Source organism: Babylonia areolata, chromosome 32, assembly GCF_041734735.1.
Source record: "Babylonia areolata isolate BAREFJ2019XMU chromosome 32, ASM4173473v1, whole genome shotgun sequence".
Taxonomy (NCBI): Eukaryota; Metazoa; Mollusca; class Gastropoda; order Neogastropoda; family Buccinidae; genus Babylonia; species Babylonia areolata.
This window is the reverse complement of record NC_134907.1, coordinates 8,855,138-8,865,137: the sequence shown is the minus strand read 5'-3', so window position 1 is coordinate 8,865,137 and position 10,000 is coordinate 8,855,138. Positions and strand designations below refer to the sequence as shown.

At 45.6% G+C, this 10,000-nt stretch overlaps 1 protein-coding gene across 1 annotated transcript in view; it reads left to right on the top strand.

Moving 5' to 3' along the window:
- LOC143276463 (uncharacterized) overlaps positions 1 to 10,000 on the top strand; it is an 83,107-nt gene that overhangs the window by 55,701 nt on the left and 17,406 nt on the right. The window lies entirely within an intron of this gene.

The following is a 10,000-nucleotide window of genomic DNA, read 5'->3' as shown; positions in this document are numbered from 1 at the left end:
CTCTAAATTTAAACGCTTTGTACTGATCATTACATAGACTCACATTTTATTAATGTTAATGCTCTAATTAGGAGGGAGGGAGAGAGAGAGGGGGTGGCGTGGGGAGTCAGAGAGAGACAGAGAGAGAGAAAGGGGGGCGTGGCGGTCAGAGAGAGAGAGAGAGAGGGGGGGGGACGTGGGGTGTCGAGAGAGAGACAGAGAGAGAGGGGGGGGGGGCGTGGGGGGTCAGAGAGAGAGACAGAGGAGGGGGGTGGGGTGGGTGGTGATGGCAAGGGACCAGGGGTTAAAACACCGGCCACAACCCCAACCAATAATATTACCGACAGTGTTTGCTCGTGGACATTGTATAGGCTAGACGAGCGTTAGCAGGATCATTGGCGTAATGTGACAAAGACATTGCCCACAGGGGAGAAAACCACCCCCTGGATCTCCCTCACCCTCACCCGCACCCCAACTCCCCTCGTCCTATCTATGGTGGCAACGAAACGTAGCGCCGTGCAGCCAGCCTGCACAGTGTGAGTGGTGTGGGGGATGAACTGAAGCCAGTGGTGTTTCGGCAGGGAGCAGGGTCTGGCGCTGAATCAATCCTCTCTGCTCCGTTATCGCTTCCGTCCTGACACCCCCTTTTTTTTTCTTTTTTTTTTTTTTTTTGTCTTCAGTTTTCACATTTGTTCCTCTCTCTCTCTCTCACTCTACAGTCCCAACACTCCCTCAATACTCTCTCTCTCTCTCTCTCTCTCTCTCTCACACACACACACACACACACACACACATCTCTCGTCTCTTATCTCTGTTAGAAAGAATCCATTTCATTTATCGCATCTGTCCCAGCTTCTGGTTTTATTTTTCCTTTTTTATTTTTTTTTCTTCTTTTTTTTGTATTCACATTTATTTCCTTCCAATGCAACACCTCACCATCCACACCCCCTTGCCCTTCTCCCTACACACACACACACACACACACTCTTTTCCCCACTCGCTGCCTCTTCGTTATCTATGCACTGGTAACGAACGCTTCAAGCTGGTTCCAGTCCCAGCCAGCCCCGCCACGTACCCCCACGTCCCAACCACGGGGCCACACACAAACACACACACACACACACACACACACACACAATGGCCGCCTCAGAACCACCACAGCACAATAGCATTAAATGCTGGTTACCGCCACCTACAGCTATCATCACTCAGCACACGTGCAACCTCGCTGACAGGAAAGGTGAGGGACAAAATCCCAACAAAGTGTGTGCAGGAACGACAACTCTCCCCTGGAGACCTGTGAACCCTTTCCTGTAGGCCGGTCAGACAGAGTGGTCTTCTCCTTCCTGCTTTCGGGTCTGTCATGGCGGTGTGATGATCCGTTTATACAAGGGAACACACTTCTCGCGTTGCTGGTCGCGTTTACTCTCTCTCTCTCTCTCTCTGGCGCGAAATTAAGTTATCTTTTCCCACAAAAGGTGTTCCATAAAACTGGATAGTGTGCTCTGCTCTCTGAATGATTTGACCCATTCAAACATTAGCAGTAACGTTAACATTCGAGCCTGATGATTATATTTGCTGGATGGTGGAAAGGAGGGGTGGGGGGGTGGGGGAGGGTAGTGGGGAGGGCGCGTAGTGGGGGCTGGGGGTGAGGGGGAGGGAGGATGGCGTCGCATGTGCCATTGACCGAAAGGAATATCTGTTTATTTGCCAGGGGCATTTATGATAGTCAGTTCTGTCCGACTATGACCATCAGAACAGCGGAGGAGGTAACTGCTGTCCTGACTATCAGGGCTAGAATCTGATTATAGTGGAGAGTGTCTCTTGCCCAGGTTACATTCCACACTCTCTCGGTCAAGAGTTGCTGTATATATTTCGCCATGACCTTGGTGGAAGCGAATGCCTGTCGATGCAATTAATCAGACAACTGAACTCATTTTCAAAGGGGTGACGTCTGCAAGAGAAAACATGAGCTCCTCAAGACAAAGAGAGACACACACCCGAACAGTCAGCCACCCAGCCACACACACACACACACACACACAACAATACCTACACACCCATAAAAGCAGAATTTGTATACAATATGTGTTTTGGGGGCAAGATTTGAATTGAGATTATGGTTCAGCATGACAAGTCTGGTAGGGCAGTCAATAGAACGAATTCCCGTGTGACAGTCACAAACTACATTCTGCTGTGTTTTACGCGGAAGTCATTCTGGGCGAGCCTCGAATGACCCCCCTGGGGTCATTGGTGGCTAGTCAAGATTGACCCACCCCCCTCTCCCCTCGCCCCACCTAGTTGTAAATTGCACAACTTCTAACGGTTTAATCAGCTTTTATGTTAATCTTCAGTTTGCATATTTCATTGTAAGGCGCGGTGAACCCCATCTGAGACATGGAGGTACTGCAGCTATATAAGCGCGTTAAGCCTTCATTTTATAGTAGTAGTAGCAGTAGTAGTAGTAGTAGTATAGTTGTTGTTGTTATTGTTTATTATTATTATTGTTGTTGTTGTTGTTATTGTTATTGTTATTTCTGTTGTTGTTATTTCAGGGATACAATGGTTGCAGTGTTTATGTGTGTGTGTTGTTTTTCTGTTGTTGTTTTTTTCCCCAACATTTTTTTTTATTAATGTCGAATTTTCCCTTTGGTCCTAAATTATTATAATAATAACAATGATAATAATGATCGTTTTTATACAGCGCTGAATCTTGTGCAGAGACAAATCTAAGCGCCTTCACACCAGTCATTCACACGCATGCATAACTCTAAAACTAGAGAAACTGAAAACAAGGAAGAGGCAGGGGAGGGACGTCATCTTGTGAAGAGGTGGGTTTTAAGGCCAAACTTGAAAGAGCTGAGTGCGGAGACCTGACAAAGCGAAAGAGGAAGTGCATTCCAAAGGATGATGATGATGATGATGATGATGATTATTACCAGTATTATTATAACTTTAGATTGACTAGTTATATGGTTACCGTGTTTCTGCGTTTCTGTCCACAGTTTTTCTAAACGTCGAATTTTCCTTTGGGTTGTTAACTTTGTTAGTAGTAGTAGTAGTAGTAGTGATAGTATTATTATTATTACTATCATCATCATCATCATCAGTATTGAATATAGGCCAATGGTTGTGCTGTGTTTAGGAGAAGAAGGATTCATAACTGGAGATTCCAAAACGAAGACTTAAAAAAAAAAAAAATAGCACAAGTATGGTGGGTAATTCAATTCGTTGTGGCCCGTGGGCATGACGTCATTCAGTGTGACGTCATCCAGTGTGGCGTCATTCATTGTGACGACAAAAGGTTCGAAAACGAGGGCGACGACAATCAGAAGGGAGATGAAAACGTGATTGAATTGCAAAGCGGAACGATAATAATCATTATTCTAAAAGGGTTTACTGGGTTGAAGAGAGAGTAGTAGGAATACTTTCGTTGAATTTTCTTGTTCTTGTTGTTGTTGGAAGCGGAGAATTGTTGGGGATTGGTGGCATAAGATGTTCATTCATAAATCTGATAGTTATGGTTTGGAACAAATTCAAGGGCTAACTGGCCGTCTGTCTATAAGATGTTCATTCATAAATCTGATAGTTATGGTTTGGAACAAATTCAACGGCTAACTGGCCGTCTGTCTTGTCTTTTCTCTGTCTGTTTCTCTGGCTTTTTGTCTCCTCTGTTTAGTTCTCGTCTGTTTCTGTGTTCTTGTGTGTGTGTGTGTGTGTGTGTGTGTGTGTGTGTGTGTGTGTGTGTGTGTGTTGTGTGTGAGTCTATCCATCTTTATCTATCTGCCCCCTTTCTGTCACTATCTCTCACTCTCTGCCTGTGTATGCGTGCGTGCGCGTGCGTGCGTTCCTGTTTGTGTGTGTGTGTGCGTGCGTTTCTGTTTGCGTCTGTGTTTTGTGTGTCTGAGTGTTTTGCGTGTTATTATCATTATGATGATGATGAGTATCAGAGACAGCCACCCCCACCCCCTCACCCCCAACCCCCCCACACCTACACCCCTACACCCACACCCTAACCCAGACCAGACCAACCAAACGGGACCCCCACCCACCCACCCCCAACCCCCCGACTTTGTCAACAGTTCATCAACGATATATACCCCCCCTGGAAACACCCAACCCACTACTGACTGACTGACTATTGGGACAGATGACTCCCACTGTCCCCAAGAGAGAGAGGAGAGAGAGAGGGGGGGGGGAGTTAGAGGGGGAGAGGAAAGCACCGGCACCACGTCTCTTTTGTCCAGCGTCCAAGCTAGCTTACCCTTACCCTTACCCTACCCTACCCCAACCCCTCTCCCTGCGACACCCACTGGTCAGTGGTCGCACTGGCAACGAACCTAATATTGTATCTCGGGGCTCAGTTAGTTGTGGTACATAACACTGGCGCTTGCTGTTGCTGCTGCTGCTGCTTGTCCGGGACAGTTCCACGGAGAGCTGAATGGACCCGAATCAGTGTGGGAGGGGGATGAAGGGGGTGAGGGTGGCGGGTTGGCGGGGTGGTGGGGGACGGGGGTGGAGGGGTAGAGAGAGGGAGGATGTGGTGGTGGTGGTGTGGGTAGGGGGGGGGGGGGGAATTAATGCTTCCGATTGTGAGTAACGCTGACTATACTGACGGTGTCAGGAGTGGTCAGTTTGTGTGTGTGTGTGTGTGTGTGTGTTGTTGTTGGTGGTGGTGGTGGCGGGGGGGGAAGGGGTTAGTTTTTTAGGGGGTGGGGATGAATGGAGGGGGTGGTTGGCAGTTTGTAGCGCGCGCGTGCGTGCGCGGGCGTACACAGGTGCGTGCATTCACGAGAGCGTGCGCGCGCACAAGAGACACACAGACACAGACACGGACACAGACATTCATATATATATATATATTCTTTTTACACACACACATACACACACACACACACACACACACACACACGCACGCACGCACGCACGCACGCACGCACACACACACACACTCTTCGTCTGCACTTACACAACTGTTGGTTCATCAGTGTGTTGTATTCCCACTATGCACCACCTCCTTTACTATCTGTTGTTATCTCCTCACATCATGACATGTTGGAGTCATACCCTATACCCTGGAGCCACAATGAGAACGGATATTGTCAGTGTAATTTGTTGGGTGTGTGTGTGTGTGTGTGGGGGGGGGGTGATGTTACTTTATACGTTAAGACAGGATCGACTCAGAGGTAGAAAAATACGAAGAAATCGAGGGGGCCGAGTCGAAACGAGTACACAGAATGTAAGCACAATACACATGCAAGCCGCATACAACAAAATAAGGCCAAATGAAAACGCTTAATAGCCAAAAAAAGCGTTAGACGAGACAGAGCGAAAACCTGACAAGATGGCGTGGAGAGCCTTGGCCAAAGGAATGATTCAGCGCTTATAGCTGTTAGAGGCGTTTGATTGGCTAAGAGCGGGCCAGACTAAGAGGGGCGTCTTTTCACTGTTAGCCGCGCGAAATTTGGCCAAACAGAGCAAACCATAGGCCTAGTTTGCATCAGTTTGACATGGTAAGTATATGTAAACACCAAACATGGAGTATAATACAAACTCCTCCTTTTTTTTTTCTTTTTTTTTTTTGCTGCCCCATCATCTGCACCGTTTCAGTGGCATTACTCCCACGCCGCTCATTTAGATTCCCCCATGCACGGCCACACCCGGGTTCGTCCGTCGCAGTTCCAGCGTCGGCAGTCCACAGGGAACCAAATCGATGTTAGGTCGCCAGGAGGCCACACACCAGAGGAGACCCTACACTGCTGCTGAGTCACTTCGGTGGTGTGTTCAGTGGTGCCTGTTCTGTTTTAACGTACTTAGGACACCACCTACTAAGCCCCCTACTAACGACAATAATGGCTTAGTCGCGGAGCCAGACTGAGTGAGCGTCCCTCCCAGAGTGGAGACCGCCACAACGTCCCTCAAACAACAGCCCCCCATGAATCTGCCGACACTGACGACATTGACAGGACTCACCCCAAGCACGGAAGTGGAGGGGTATCGAAGAAACGTAAATTCCTATTCTGTCTTGCGTATGTTTAACACCAAAATAAGCACACACTGTGCAGCAAATTCAATTAACAAGCCATAGAAAATCCCCAAAATGCCAGTAACAGCAAAACACTGTAAGCACACACTGTGCAGCAAATTCAATTAACAAGCCATAGAAAATCCCCAAAATGCCAGTAACAGCAACACTGAAAACTTAAGAAATAAACATGAACAATTATGCATAGTTTCTAATCCAGGTTCTGTAATAATCATATTGGCAAAATATCTGAATTCAAGAAAACGTAGTCAACTGGCAGCACGTATCTATTCTTATCCAGATGTTGTGATAGCCACATTTGTAAAACATTAAAACTTAACAAATTAACAAGGTCTATTTACAATATGCATCTTTTCTAATCCAGGTTTTATAATAGCCATATTTGCAAAACATTTTAAGAAAATAACCAAGTAAATTTAGTATATACATCTATTCTATTCCAGGTGTTGTTACAACCACACTTGCAAAACATTTAAGCTTGAGAATTAAATTGGACAGTTAAAAATAGACATCTTTTCGGATTCAGGTTTTGTAAAAACCACATTTAAACTTTAAAAATTAATAAGGCCAATTAACAATGTATGCGTATATTTCTTATCCAGGTTTTGTTTCCATAACTAGGTTATCTACGGAACATGGGAGCAAACTCTTCCAGAGCAACAATGACCTAGTTGTTTTAATTGAAACTCCAAACGCATATCTCCAAGATTTTGTTCACACAATTTGGACGGGCATGTGATATTCAATCTGGAGCCCTGTCTGTTAATAGCTCCTGCAAGTAATAATTCTCCACTGTGCGATTTGCCCGGAACTTTAAATCGTTCTTTGGGTTAAAAGGGGTATAATTATTACCAGGAAAAAAAATTAATATCATATAGAGTGTCAGTTCTTCTAATTTGAAGGGGAGGAGTCTTGTCTCATTTTGCATGTAAAGGGCAGAAGTGGAAGAGATGGGTTTGGTTGTGGGGTTTTTTTGTTTTTGTTTTTTTCCAGCTCCATTAGAAAGATTGGTTGCGGTTTTGTGTCATTTTGAACGTTGGCTACTTTAATGATTCCTTTGAAGAGCGTGTGCTTTTTTTTTCTTTTTTTTTTAACTGCATCTAAAGAGACAGCTACTTTACTCTGTAGACTGAGGAAAGGAGGAGGAAGAGAGACAGACAGACAGACCGTGAGAAACAGAGGGACATAGAGGTAGAGAGAAAAAACCCAACGAAGTTCTTTATTTCTAAGGATAATAGAGTAGTACTGTTTTATGTTTCATTTTGTTTTTTGTTTTTTTGTTGTTGTTTTTTCATCCAATCCCCGCCCTAAATGAGGTCTACACGACACAGTACCAAAGAGAGAGAGAGAGAGAGAGAGAGAGAGAGAGAAGCGTGCATGCAAGGGGGAGGGAAAAAACCCAATAAACACGGAAGATGTAAGGATGCATTCATATGTAGTTACGAACGTTAAAAGGACAATTCATTTCCGCTATGTCCAGTAACCCTTTCTTTTTTTTTTACGATGACGAACAGAAGACACGTGGTTCTGTTTCTTTTTCTCTTCCGTCTTCTTCTTACAAAGGATCCGTGGCCGATTCGGTCAGGCGTTGGACTTCTGACCCGCTGTTCACTGGCGATTGGGGTTCGAATCCCCGTTTCGGCCTTTCTTATGCCAGCTAGTTGGGAAAAGTTCTCGCGAGACACGCTAGGAAGGTGCGTTTCTTTTTTTTTTCCTTTTTTTTCTTTTCTTTTTTTCTTCTTTTTTTTCCCCCACCACCTCGCAGCAAGAGTAGCAAGGTTCTCGAGTCAAGGCTGCGTAGCTTTCAAAGCAACTTTGCCGCAAGGTAATTAAGGGTAAAGATCTACTTCCCGCCTAGCATTCCTTTCCTTGTGCATGTGTCCTTCGCCACTCACCACTAGCACTCAAGTGTGCTCGCGATTAAGAAACGCGTCTCTGGTGGTGTGTTCTCGGGAAAGGCAGTTTACTCTGATCTTCCTCTACTCACATTGACGGGCGCAATAGCCGAGTGGTTAAAGCGTTGGACTTTCAATCTGAGGGTCCCGGGTTCGAATCTAGGTAACGGCGCCTGGTGGGTAAAGGGTGGAGATTTTTCCGATCTCCCATGTCAACAAATGTGCAGACCTGCTAGTGTCTGATCCCCCTTCGTGTGTATACGCACGCAGAAAATCAAATACGCACGTTAAAGATCCTGTAACCCATGTCAGTGTTTGGTGGGTTACGGAGACACGAAAATACCCAGCATGCATCAACCACAACAGAATCATCGGCAAGTCGATGTTGGTCGTGTAACGGAAAGAAGAAAAAGAAGAACTCCTAACCAGGTGTGAATGGGTACCTGGCTTCGGTTGGGGAGGAAGAGGACTGTCCCCTATCTTTCCATGCCGAGCCCTAGACATAGTGAGTATGATTAACAAATAGTAAAGAGTGGTAACTCTCTCCATTCACAAGGTACGCAACTTCAAGTCAGTGCTGCTTACGCTACCGATTCAGCTAGCACACAGGTAAATAAAAGGTACATTGGAACAAACCCAGACACTTCCACAAAACCGATCATCTGACATGTGCACAGCAGCAAAGACCTTTAACATTTTGGGAGGGGGGCGGGGGGAGGGGGGGGGGGGGGATACACCAAAGTCTTTAGAAAGAAATAAGGCACAAAATTCACCACATTAATGGTTCTGCTACATATCGGCTAGTTGAACAAAGGGTACAGAGAAATCAAAAATTCAGACCATTTGCCTGATGCGAAACGCCAAGCAGCAATCTTGAGTTCTACTTCTTTTTCTCATGGAGAGTAACAGTTTCTATTTCTATTTGTATTTCTTTTTATCACAACATATTTCTCTGTGTGAAATTCGGGCTGCTCTCCCCAGGGAGAGCGCGTCGCTACACTACATCGCCACCTTTTTTTTGTTTGTATTTTTCCTGCGTGCAGTTTTATTTGTTTTTCCTATCGAAGTGGATTTTTCTACAGAATTTTGCCAGGAACAACCCTTTTGTTGCCGTGGGTTCTTTTACGTGCGCTAAGTGCATGCTGCACACGGGACCTCGATTTATCGTGTCATCCGAATGACTAGCGTCCAGCCCACCACTCAAGGTCTAGTGGAGGGGGAGAAAATATCGGCGGCTAATCCGTGATTCGAACCAGCGCACTCAGTTCTTAATTCTTGTTTTACTTCTTCTCTTCTCTTCGCCTCAAGGAGCCACGATAGTGTAATGGGTAAGACAGCTTCTTATCACCCGAAGACGCGGGGTTCGAATCTGGTTAGGACCTTTTTTAAGCGCGTTGGGTTACGCTGCTGGTCAGGCATCTGCTTGGCAGATGTGGTGTAGCGTATATGGTTTGTCCGAACGCAGTGACGCCTCCTTGAGCAACTGAAACTGAAACTGAAACTGATCTTCGCCTCATGTACATGTTTTATCCCTGCTAACGTGTGGGTATTTTCGTAACTATAACAGACATGGTGTTTGTTGAAAATATATGTCACAAAAGGGATGTAACTTAACTCACGGACTCTCCCGTCAAGGATATAATTATGGTGAATTTTCGCCGGGGAGTTTTCTTCGGCTCTCTTCAACACGTCTGAACTTTTCTGCCTTGGAGCAATCTGTTGATTTTGGGGTGTTTTTTTTTCATGTTCTTTTTTTTTTTCATTACATTTTAAAACAAGCTTTTGATCGGCTGGTGCTGAAACTTATACTGAGCAATCATACTGAACGTGTATTCTTGGAGAGAGAGAGAGGAGCAGGGACAGACAGACAGACAGACAGACAGTGAGACAGAGAGAGTTATAGCTTTCGTGACAGGAGAGAAGGGAGGGGGAAGGCGAAACAGGGAGTTGAGAGAGAGAGAGAGAGAGAGAGAGAGAGAGAGAGAGAGAGAAGAGTTTTGTCCGTGTATCCTTAGTTTCTCTTCGAAGATGGTTTCAAAATGAAACGGAAGTTGAATTTATTCGTCAGTGTGACTGTCAG